Genomic DNA, 11,823 nt, shown 5'->3' on the forward strand with positions numbered 1-11,823 from the left:
ACGGTTAAAAATACGCTCATTGAGAATTTTTTTGTCAAAGACATGTAGCTAAATACATTTTGGCCTAAATATATGACAAAAATTGAATATATTGGATATTTTTTAACTGTCAAAGTAGAAAAATATTGTTATTTTTTCAAAATTGTCGCCCTTTTTTTATTAATATCGCAAAAAATGAAAAGCGCAGAGGTGATCAAATACCATCAAAAGAAAGCTCTGTTTGTGGGAAAAAAAGGACGTAAATTTCGTTTGGGTACGGCGTCGCACGACCGCGCAATTGTCCGTTAAAGTCGCACAGTGCCGAATCGTAAAAAGTGGCCTGGCCTGGGGACAGGGGACAGCAAAATCCTCCGGTGGTAAAAAGTTTAAGGGGGAAAATCTTCCGGTCCAGAAGTGGTTAAAATGGTTAACCTATGCCTCCTTCCTTCCATCCCTCTTCTATTTGGTGCTCTGTCCCCCCCCCCTTCTCCCGGCTCCGTCCTCGCTCCATGCGATCACGCTCTCCCTCCCTAGAAATATGTTGAACACACGACTTTTTTGGTACATGTGTCTCCGCTAAATGATATATTAGAGCCGGGGACATTTTGATCTCTTTGCGCAGTCGTCTTTATTTGTCTGACACTTCAGCCGAAGCGCCGTCCTGTCAATTCTCCATCTCCCGGCAAAGCTCCCCCAGCACCTGTCACTGCATGTCACCATGACTCAGTGTTACATTAACGTCTCACTTCATCATCACACTTCCAGGAGATGCTAAATGTGGCGGCTGGAGTCGCAGATTTCAGAGGTACAAGATGTTGGAGAGCCCTGTGGGGTGTTGTGTTTTTGTTCTCGCAGTTATCTTCCATCTATATATAAAGTCCCAGAAAAGGGGCTATGGGGGGTGACTGAGCAAGATGGACACTTTGTCACTCAGCAGCACTCCTGAACTCGAGCCGTGCGATAAAAGGCCGATACCCGGGTCACAGATTCACCGTTAGGCTAAGTTCACATTGCTGAAGATGAGCGCTTTCCCAATACGCGTTGCCATTTTGCAATTATTTGAATTATTGTTAATGGCACCCCTACACAGGGCGGGGACAAGGGGTGGGCAGGAGGGGAGGCTTCCCTGGGCACTGTGGTATCATGTGTGGTGGGGGCGCATTGAGGAGATTGGAGGGTATTTGTGTTAGAAGGGGGAAATAGGGGGGGGGGTGGCAGGCGGTAATAATTGCTCTAGGAGGGTAGGGGGTTCTAGGTGTGCTATGTGTGTTGATTTAGGGGGACCTGTGTTGGGAGAGGGGATGCAGATTTGTACTAGGAGGGGGGTTGGGGGTTATTGTGCTAGGAGAGGTGATATGGTGGGGGGATTGTTCTAGGAGGGGAAATTTGGGGAGGGGGAGTGATGATTTAGGGAGATCTCTGTTGGGAGAAGGGATTGGGGAAAAGGATTTGTTCTAGGAGGGGGGATTGAGGGGTTTTCTGCTAGAAGAGGTGATATGGTGGGGGGGGGATATTGTTCTAGGAGGGGAAATGTGAGAGGGGGTGCTAGGAGTGTTGATTTAGGGGGATCTCTGTTGGGAGAAGGGATGGAGAAGAGGATTTGTTCTAGGAGGGGGGATTGGGGGGTTTTCTGCTAGAAGAGGTGATATGATGGGGGGGGGGGGCTACCATGAGGAGATTGGAGGGGAGGAGATTTGTGTTAGAAGGGGGAATTTGGGGGTGGCAGGCAGTAATAATTCCTCTAGGAGGGGAAATTTGAGGGGGGGGGGGGTACAAGGAGTGTTGATTTTGGGGAACCTGTGTTGGGAGAGGGGATGAGGATTTATTCTAGGAGGGGGGGTTGGGGGTTATTGTGCTAGAAGAGGTGATATGGTGGGGGGGGGGGGATATTGTTCTAGAAGGGTCAATTTGAGGGGGGGACTAAAGGAGTGTTGATTTAGGGGGACCTGCGTTGGGAGAGAGGATGAGGCAAGAGGATTTGTTCTAGGAGGGGGGATTTTGTGCTAGGTGATATGGAGGGGGGGGGGGGGGGCTAGAGGGATATTGTTATATTGTCCTAGGAAGGGAAATTTGTGTAGTGCTAGGAGTGTTGATTTAGGGGTTCTATGTTGGGAGAGGAGATGGGGGAGGAAGAATTGTTCTAGGAGGGGGGATTGGGAGTTTTTGTGCTAGAAAAGGTGATGTGGGGGAGGGGATATTGTTCTAGGAGAGGAAATGTGGGGGTGCTTGGAGTGTTGATTTAGGGGGGTCTATGTTGGGAGAGAGGATGGGGGAAGAGGATTTATTCTAGGAGGGGGTATTAGGGAGTTTTGTGCTATAAGAGGTGAAATGGTGTGTGTGGGGGGGAGGGGGGGGGGTATTATCCTAGGAAGGGAAATTCGAGGGGGGCTTCTAGGATTATTGATTTAGGGGATCTGTGTTGGGAGAAGGAATGGGGGAAGAATATTTGATCTATGAGGGGGGTTGTGGGGTTTTGTGCTAGAAGAGGTGATATGGTGTGTGTGTGTGGGGGAGGGGGGTGCACTGTTCTAGGAGAGGATATTTTGGGGGGGGGGGGGTGCTAGGAGTGTTTACGGGGATGGGGGAAGAGGATATGTTCTAGGAGGGGGGATTAGGGGATTTTGTGCTATAAGCGGTGATATGGTGGGGGGTATTGTTCTAGGAAGAGAAATTTGAGGGGGTTGCTAGGATTACTGACTTAGGGGGATCTGTGTTGGGAGAGGATGTGGGGGAAGAGGATTTGTTCTAGGAGGGGGGACTGGGGGGGTTTTGTGCTAGAAGATGTAATATGGGTGTGGGGGGGGGGGGGTATTGTTCTAGGAGGGGAAATTTGGGAAATTTGCTAGGATTATTGGTTTAGAGGGATCTGTGTTGGGAGAAGGGATGGAGGAAGAAGATTTGTTCTATGAGGGGGGATTGTGGGGTTTTGTGCTAGAAGAGGTGATATGGTGTGTGTGTGTGTGTGGGGGGGGGGGGTGTATTGTTTCAGGAGGGGACATTTTGGGGGGTGCTAGGAGTGTTGATTTAGGGGGATCTATGTTGGGAGAGAGGATGGGGAAGAGGATTTGCTCTAGGAGGGGGTATTAGGGGGTTTTGTGCTATAAGAGGTGATAGGGTGGTGGGGGAGGGGGGGGGGGTTTGTTCTAGTAAGGGAGATTTGAGGGGGGTTGCTAGGAATATTGATTTAGGGGGATATGTGTTGGAAGGGGTGGGGAAGACGATTTTTCTAGGAGGGGCTATTAAGGGGTTTTGTGCTATAAGAGGTAATATGGTGGGGGGAGGGGCAGTGTTCTAAGGGGTGTAAATTTGGGGGGAGGGTGCTAGGACTGATTTTGGGAGATCTGTGTTGGGAGCAGGGATGGGGGAAGAGGATTTGTTCTGGGTGGGGGTATTGAGGGGTTTTGTGCTATAAGAGGTGTTATGGTGGTGGTGGGGGGGGTATTGTTCTTATAAGGGAAATTTGAGGGGGATTGTTAGGATAATAGATTTAGGATCTGTGTTGGGAGAGGGGATGGGGGAAGTTGATTTGCTCTAGGAGGGGGGGGGGGGAATTGTGGGGTTTTGTGCTAGAAGAGGTTCTGTTCTTTCAGCAGGGGCTTTATTTGTACTGGGAGGAGGGGGAATTTATGCTTAGAGAGTAATGCAATTAGTGCTCAGTTTTTTTTTTTTGGGGGGGGGGGTGATTTTTGCTGACACATAATGCTCTATGCATCTTGGGGGAGGTGCAGTTTGGCATGTTTGCCATGGGCTCTAAGTGATCTTGCCCCCACGCATCTTCAAATGCATGTGCTTCGGTGCAGGGTGTTTTTGGAAAAGAGTCCGGGACCTCTTTTCTGTGTTTATCGAGCGTAGTGTAGTCTATTGCATTGAATGAGCTGCCTTGCGCACGTCGCGCGAGAACACGTAAAAAACATGCAGAATTGTAAACATGCCCCCACACAGGCAGCAAACCAAACCGTACAACCAAACCACGTGAACCAAACCATACATTCGGACACCTAACTGACATTTGTGACACTTTGGGGGCAGCTCTGTGCAAAACCACTACACACAGCAGGTACAGTATCTCACAAAAATGAGTACACCCCTCACATTTTTGAAAATATTTTATTATATATTTTCATCTGACAACTTTTTTTTGGCCACCATTATTTTCCAGCACTGCCTTAACCCTCTTGGGCATGGAGTTCACCAGAGCTTCACAGGCTGCCACTGGAGTTCTCTTCCCCTCCTCCATGATGACATCACAGAGCTGGTGGATGTTAGAGACCTTGCGCTCCTCCACCTTCCATTTGAGGAGCCCCACAGATGCTCAATAGGGTTTAGGTCTGGAGACATGCTTGGCCAGTCCATCACCTTTACCCTCAGCTTCTTTAGCAAGGCAGTGGCCATCTTGGAGGTGTGTTTGGGGTCGTTATCATGTTGGAATACTGCCCTGCGCCCAGTCTCTGGGGGGAGGGGATCATGCTCTGCTTCAGTATGTCACAGTACATGTTGGCATTCATGGTTCCCTCAATGAACTGTAGCTCCCCAGTGCTGGCAGCACTCATACAGCCCCAGACCATGACACTCCCACCACCATGCTTGGCTGTAGGCAAGACACACTTGTCTTTGTACTCCTCACCTGGTTGCCGCCACACACGCTTGGCACCATCTGAACCAAATAAATTTATCTTGGTCTCATCAGACCACAGGAGATGGTTCCAGTAATCCGTGTCCTTAGTCTGCTTGTCTTCATCAAACTGTTTGCGGGCTTTCTTGTGCACCATCTTTAGAAGAGGCTTCCTTCTGGGACGACAGCCATGCAGACCAATATGATGCAGTGTGCGGCGTATGGTCTGAGCACTGACAGGCTGACCCCCCACCCCTTCAACCTCTGCAGCAATGCTGGCAGCACTCATACGTCTATTTCCCAAAGACAACCTCTGGATTTGATGCTGAGCACGACCACTTCTTTGGTCAACCATGGTGAGGCCTGTTCTGAGTGGAACCTGTCCTGTTAAACCGCTGTATAGTCTTGGCCACCGTGCTGCAGCTCAGTTTCAGGGTCTTGGCAATCTTCATATAGCCTAGGCCATCTTTATGTAGGGCAACAATTCTTTTTTTCAGATCCCCAGAGAGTTCTTTGCCATGAGGTGCCATGTTGAACTTCCAGTGACCAGTATGAGAGAGTGAGAGCGATAACACCAAATGTAACACACCTGCTCCCCATTCACACCGGAGACCTTGTAACACTAACGAGTCACATGACACCGGGGAGGGAAAATGGCTAATTGGGCCCAATTTGGACATTGTCACTTAGGGGTGTACTCACTTTTGTTGCCAGCGGTTTAGACATTAATGGCTGTGTGTTGAGTTATTTTGAGGGGACAGCAAATTTACACTGTTATACAAGCTGTACACTCACTACTTTACATTGTAGCAAAGTCTCATTTCTTCAGTGTTGTCACATGAAAAGATAGAATAAAATATTTACAGAAATGTGAGGGGTGTACTCACTTTTGTGAGATACTGTAGGTATGACATGTTTATTATTTTTAAACAAAAAAAACAAACAAAAACAAGGCTTTAATGCCATTTTAAAGAATCCCCGGTGATCCTGCCTTGTACAGCCACTCCCTCCTGTTATAGGGTGACAACGTTCTGTCCCAGAACCTCTTGTGTTGACTACAAGGGGCCATTTCAGCACAATACACAGGCATGGTTCACTGTTCTTACCATCCAGAAAGCCGCCCTTAGAAATGGCAAGCAGCCATCACTAGAGTGCTGGTATACAAGAAGTGGCTGCAAAGTGGCGACAGGAGATCAGCATCAATAAGATGCAACAAAGGATGGAAAAAAAAAACAGGTGCAAACAAGTATTTTACAAAACAAAAAACATGCCGATTAAAAAATCAAATAATCATCAGCAGGGAGCTCCTCTGCCAGCTCTGCTGTTATGTTTTTTGTCCCCGGCCTTATCTGATATTCCTGAAGACTAATGAGGTCTGTGTGTGGCTTTAGACCTGGAATTAATTCCCGATTCCCTCAGTCCTACGTCAGGGACTCCTACGTGGGAGAGTGTGGCGGGGTTCATGTGTAAACTTAATAGGCTTTGATGTCCCCCAGGCCTGTCACTGGGCTGGCGGAGCGGTCCTGGGTGACGTCCTTATTAGTCCGATAATCTGTGACTTCATTTCTGTCTGTCGCTGGGACGTGTAATGAGGACGTGGCCTCAGCCCAACCAGAGGGAAGCCACACGGCTCTGCGTTGTCAGCCACCCCAGTTCTGCCTCTAATTGTCACTTCGAGGGATCGTCCCTGGAGCTGGCCAAAGATACGCTGCAAAGGAACAAGGATTGATTAGGAAACTTTAAATATAACTTGTTACCAATTTTACCTCGACCAGAATTATTTGTTGCCTGAACCCACCACCCCACTGACAGCTATGGCTGATATGGTGGTACCCACCACCCCACTGACAGCTATGGCTGATATGGTGGTACCCACCACCCCACTGACAGCTATGGCTGATATGGTGGTACCCACCACCCCACTGACAGCTATGGCTGATATGGTGGTACCCACCACCCCACTGACAGCTATGGCTCATATGATGGTGCCCACCAACCAACTGACAGACTATGGCTCATACGGTGGTACCCACCACCCCACTGACAGCTATTGCTCACATGGTGGTACCCACCACCCCACTGACAGCTATGGCTGATATGGTGGTACCCACCACCCCACTGACAGCTATGGCTTATACTGTGTGATGGTACCCACCACCCCACTGACAGCTATGGCTCATATGGTGGTACCCACCACCCCACTGACAGCTATGGCTGATATGGTGGTACCCACCACCCCACTGACAGCTATGGCTTATACTGTGTGATGGTACCCACCACCCCACTGACAGCTATGGCTCATATGGTGGTACCCACCACCCCACTGACAGCTATGGCTTATACTGTATGATGGTACCCACCACCCCACTGACAGCTATGGCTCATATGGTGGTACCCACCACCCCACTGACAGCTATGGCTCATATGATGGTGCCCACCAACCAACTGACAGACTATGGCTCATACGGTGGTACCCACCACCCCACTGACAGCTATTGCTCATATGGTGGTACCCACCACCCCACTGACAGCTATGGCTGATATGGTGGTACCCACCACCCCACTGACAGCTATTGCTCATATGGTGGTACCCACCACCCCACTGACAGCTATGGCTGATATGGTGGTACCCACCACCCCACTGACAGCTATGGCTGATATGGTGGTACCCACCACCCCACTGACAGCTATGGCTCATATGATGGTGCCCACCATCCAACTGACAGACTATGGCTCATACGGTGGTACCCACCACCCCACTGACAGCTATGGCTGATATGGTGGTACCCACCACCCCACTGACAGCTATGGCTTATACTGTATGATGGTACCCACCACCCCACTGACAGCTATGGCTCATATGGTGGTACCCACCACCCCACTGACAGCTATGGCTGATATGGTGGTACCCACCACCCCACTGACAGCTATGGCTGATATGGTGGTACCCACCACCCCACTGACAGCTATTGCTCATATGGTGGTACCCACCACCCCACTGACAGCTATGGCTGATATGGTGGTACCCACCACCCCACTGACAGCTATGGCTCATATGATGGTGCCCACCATCCAACTGACAGACTATGGCTCATACGGTGGTACCCACCACCCCACTGACAGCTATGGCTGATATGGTGGTACCCACCACCCCACTGACAGCTATGGCTTATACTGTGTGATGGTACCCACCACCCCACTGACAGCTATGGCTCATATGGTGGTACCCACCACCCCACTGACAACTATGGCTTATACTGTATGATGGTACCCACCACCCCACTGACAGCTATGGCTCATATGGTGGTACCCACCACCCCACTGACAGCTATGGCTTATACTGTATGATGGTACCCACCACCCCACTGACAGCTATGGCTCATATGGTGGTACCCACCACCCCACTGACAGCTATGGCTGATATGGTGGTACCCACCACCCCACTGACAGCTATGGCTGATATGGTGGTACCCACCACCCCACTGACAGCTATGGCTCATATGATGGTGCCCACCAACCAACTGACAGACTATGGCTCATACGGTGGTACCCACCACCCCACTGACAGCTATTGCTCATATGGTGGTACCCACCACCCCACTGACAGCTATGGCTGATATGGTGGTACCCACCACCCCACTGACAGCTATTGCTCATATGGTGGTACCCACCACCCCACTGACAGCTATGGCTGATATGGTGGTACCCACCACCCCACTGACAGCTATGGCTGATATGGTGGTACCCACCACCCCACTGACAGCTATGGCTCATATGATGGTGCCCACCATCCAACTGACAGACTATGGCTCATACGGTGGTACCCACCACCCCACTGACAGCTATGGCTGATATGGTGGTACCCACCACCCCACTGACAGCTATGGCTTATACTGTATGATGGTACCCACCACCCCACTGACAGCTATGGCTCATATGGTGGTACCCACCACCCCACTGACAGCTATGGCTGATATGGTGGTACCCACCACCCCACTGACAGCTATTGCTCATATGGTGGTACCCACCACCCCACTGACAGCTATGGCTGATATGGTGGTACCCACCACCCCACTGACAGCTATTGCTCATATGGTGGTACCCACCACCCCACTGACAGCTATGGCTGATATGGTGGTACCCACCACCCCACTGACAGCTATGGCTCATATGATGGTGCCCACCATCCAACTGACAGACTATGGCTCATACGGTGGTACCCACCACCCCACTGACAGCTATGGCTGATATGGTGGTACCCACCACCCCACTGACAGCTATGGCTTATACTGTGTGATGGTACCCACCACCCCACTGACAGCTATGGCTCATATGGTGGTACCCACCACCCCACTGACAACTATGGCTTATACTGTATGATGGTACCCACCACCCCACTGACAGCTATGGCTCATATGGTGGTACCCACCACCCCACTGACAGCTATGGCTTATACTGTATGATGGTACCCACCACCCCACTGACAGCTATGGCTCATATGGTGGTACCCACCACCCCACTGACAGCTATGGCTGATATGGTGGTACCCACCACCCCACTGACAGCTATGGCTGATATGGTGGTACCCACCACCCCACTGACAGCTATGGCTCATATGATGGTGCCCACCAACCAACTGACAGACTATGGCTCATACGGTGGTACCCACCACCCCACTGACAGTTATGGCTGATATGGCGGTACCCACCACCCCACTGACAGCTATTGCTCATATGGTGGTACCCACCACCCCACTGACAGCTATGGCTGATATGGTGGTACCCACCACCCCACTGACAGCTATTGCTCATATGGTGGTACCCACCACCCCACTGACAGCTATGGCTGATATGGTGGTACCCACCACCCCACTGACAGCTATGGCTGATATGGTGGTACCCACCACCCCACTGACAGCTATGGCTCATATGATGGTGCCCACCATCCAACTGACAGACTATGGCTCATACGGTGGTACCCACCACCCCACTGACAGCTATGGCTGATATGGTGGTACCCACCACCCCACTGACAGCTATGGCTTATATAAGGGTGCCCACCATCCAACTGACAGACTATGGCTCATACGGTGGTACCTACCACACCACTGACCGCTATGGCTTATATGATGGTGCCCACCACCCCACTGACAGACTATGGCTCATACGGTGGTACCTACCACACCACTGACAGCAATGGCTCATATGGTGGTACCCACCACACTACTGACAGCAATGGCTCATATGATGGTACCCACCACCCCACTGACAGCAATGGCTCATATGGTGGTACCCACCACCCCACTGACAGCTATGGCTCATATGGTGGTACCCACCACCAGTGTTCCCTTTAGCCTGCGCGCATGCGCGGGCGCGCAGTGTGAATGAAGGTCCCGCGCAAGCACCTATTCAAACCGCGCAGCCGCAGACGTGGCGGCCGTGTAGCAGAGCGTGCGCCGCGAGAGCACGCCCATTGTGTGACAATAGCGAATGAAAATTCGCTATTGTCACACGGATCCTCCTCCTGGCCAATCAGGGAGCGGGTCCTCCCGCTTCCTGATTGGCCGAAAGGCCAACTTCATGCCATTGGACGAGGAAGAGGCGCCGGGACTCGGGAGTCAGGAGGACTGAGGAGAGGCAGGAAGCCGGGGAATGAACTGAAGAGAAGCTGCTGCCCGTGACCGTGAGGTAAGTGCACGGGGGGGGGGGGGTAGACTCGCGGGGGGAACGCTGGCATCTCTACATTGTTTTGGGGACAATGCTGTGGGCACTCTGCATTAATTAAAAACTGAAAAAGTGGGTAACTCTATATGCAGCTTAACATACAGAAAAGGGTGTATTCATCAGTTCTGGAGGATCTCAATGAGGAACTTGCTTGCAGAACCATTACTAGACTCGGGACTGAAGAGTCTTTACATTGAAAGGGAAGACACTGGCATCTCTACATTGAAAGGTGGCACGCTGGCATCTCTACATTGAAAGGTGGCACGCTGGCATCTCTACATTGAAAGGTGGCACGCTGGCATCTCTACATTGAAAGGGGGCACGCTGGCATCTCTACATTGAAAGGGGGCACACTGGCATCTCTACATTGAAAGGGGGCACACTGGCATCTCTACATTGAAAGGGGGCACGCTGGCATCTCTACATTGAAAGGGGGCACGCTGGCATCTCTACATTGAAAGGTGGCACGCTGGCATCTCTACATTGAAAGGGGGCACACTGGCATCTCTACATTGAAAGGAGGCACGCTGGCATCTCTACATTGAAAGGGGGCACGCTGGCATCTCTACATTGAAAGGTGGCACGCTGGCTTCTCTACATTGAAAGGGGGCACGCTGGCATCTCTACATTGAAAGGGGGCACACTGGCATCTCTACATTGAAAGGGGGCACACTGGCATCTCTACATTGAAAGGGGGCACGCTGGCATCTCTACATTGAAAGGGGGCACGCTGGCATCTCTACATTGAAAGGGGGCACGCTGGCATCTCTACATTGAAAGGGGGCACACTGGCATCTCTACATTGAAAGGTGGCACACTGGCATCTCTACATTGAAAGGGGGCACACTGGCATCTCTACATTGAAAGGGGGCACACTGGCACCTCTACATTGAAAAGGGGCACGCTGGCACCTCTACATTGAAAAGGGGCACGCTGGCATCTCTACATTGATTGGGGGCAATGCTGTAGTACTCTGCATTGATTGGGGGCAATGCTATGGCACTCTGCATTGATTGGGGGCAATGCTGTGGGCACTCTGCATTGATTGGGGGCAATGCTGTGGGCACTCTGCATTGATTGGGGGCCACAGAAAAATGATCAAACGTTGACCGGTCCGCGGCGATAAAAAGGTTGGGGAGCACTGCGCTCAGAAATTTTTTTATTTGCTCAGCCCAGTAAAAAATTAGAGGGAACATTGCCCACCACCCCACTGACAGCTATGGCTCATATAGTGGTACCCACCACCCCACTGACAGCTATGGCTCATATGGTGGTACCCACCACCCCACTGACAGCTATGGCTCATATGGTGGTACCCACCACCCCACTGACAGCTATGGCTCATATGATGGTACCCACCACCCCACTGACAGCTATGGCTCATATGGTGGTACCCACCACCCACTGACAGCTATGGCTCATATGGTGGTACCCACCACCCCACTGACAGCTATAGCTCATATGGTGGTACCCACCACCCCACTGACAGCTATGGCTGATATGGTGGTA

Source organism: Pelophylax lessonae (assembly GCF_965119305.1).
Source record: "Pelophylax lessonae genome assembly, chromosome: 8".
NCBI lineage: Eukaryota > Metazoa > Chordata > Amphibia > Anura > Ranidae > Pelophylax > Pelophylax lessonae.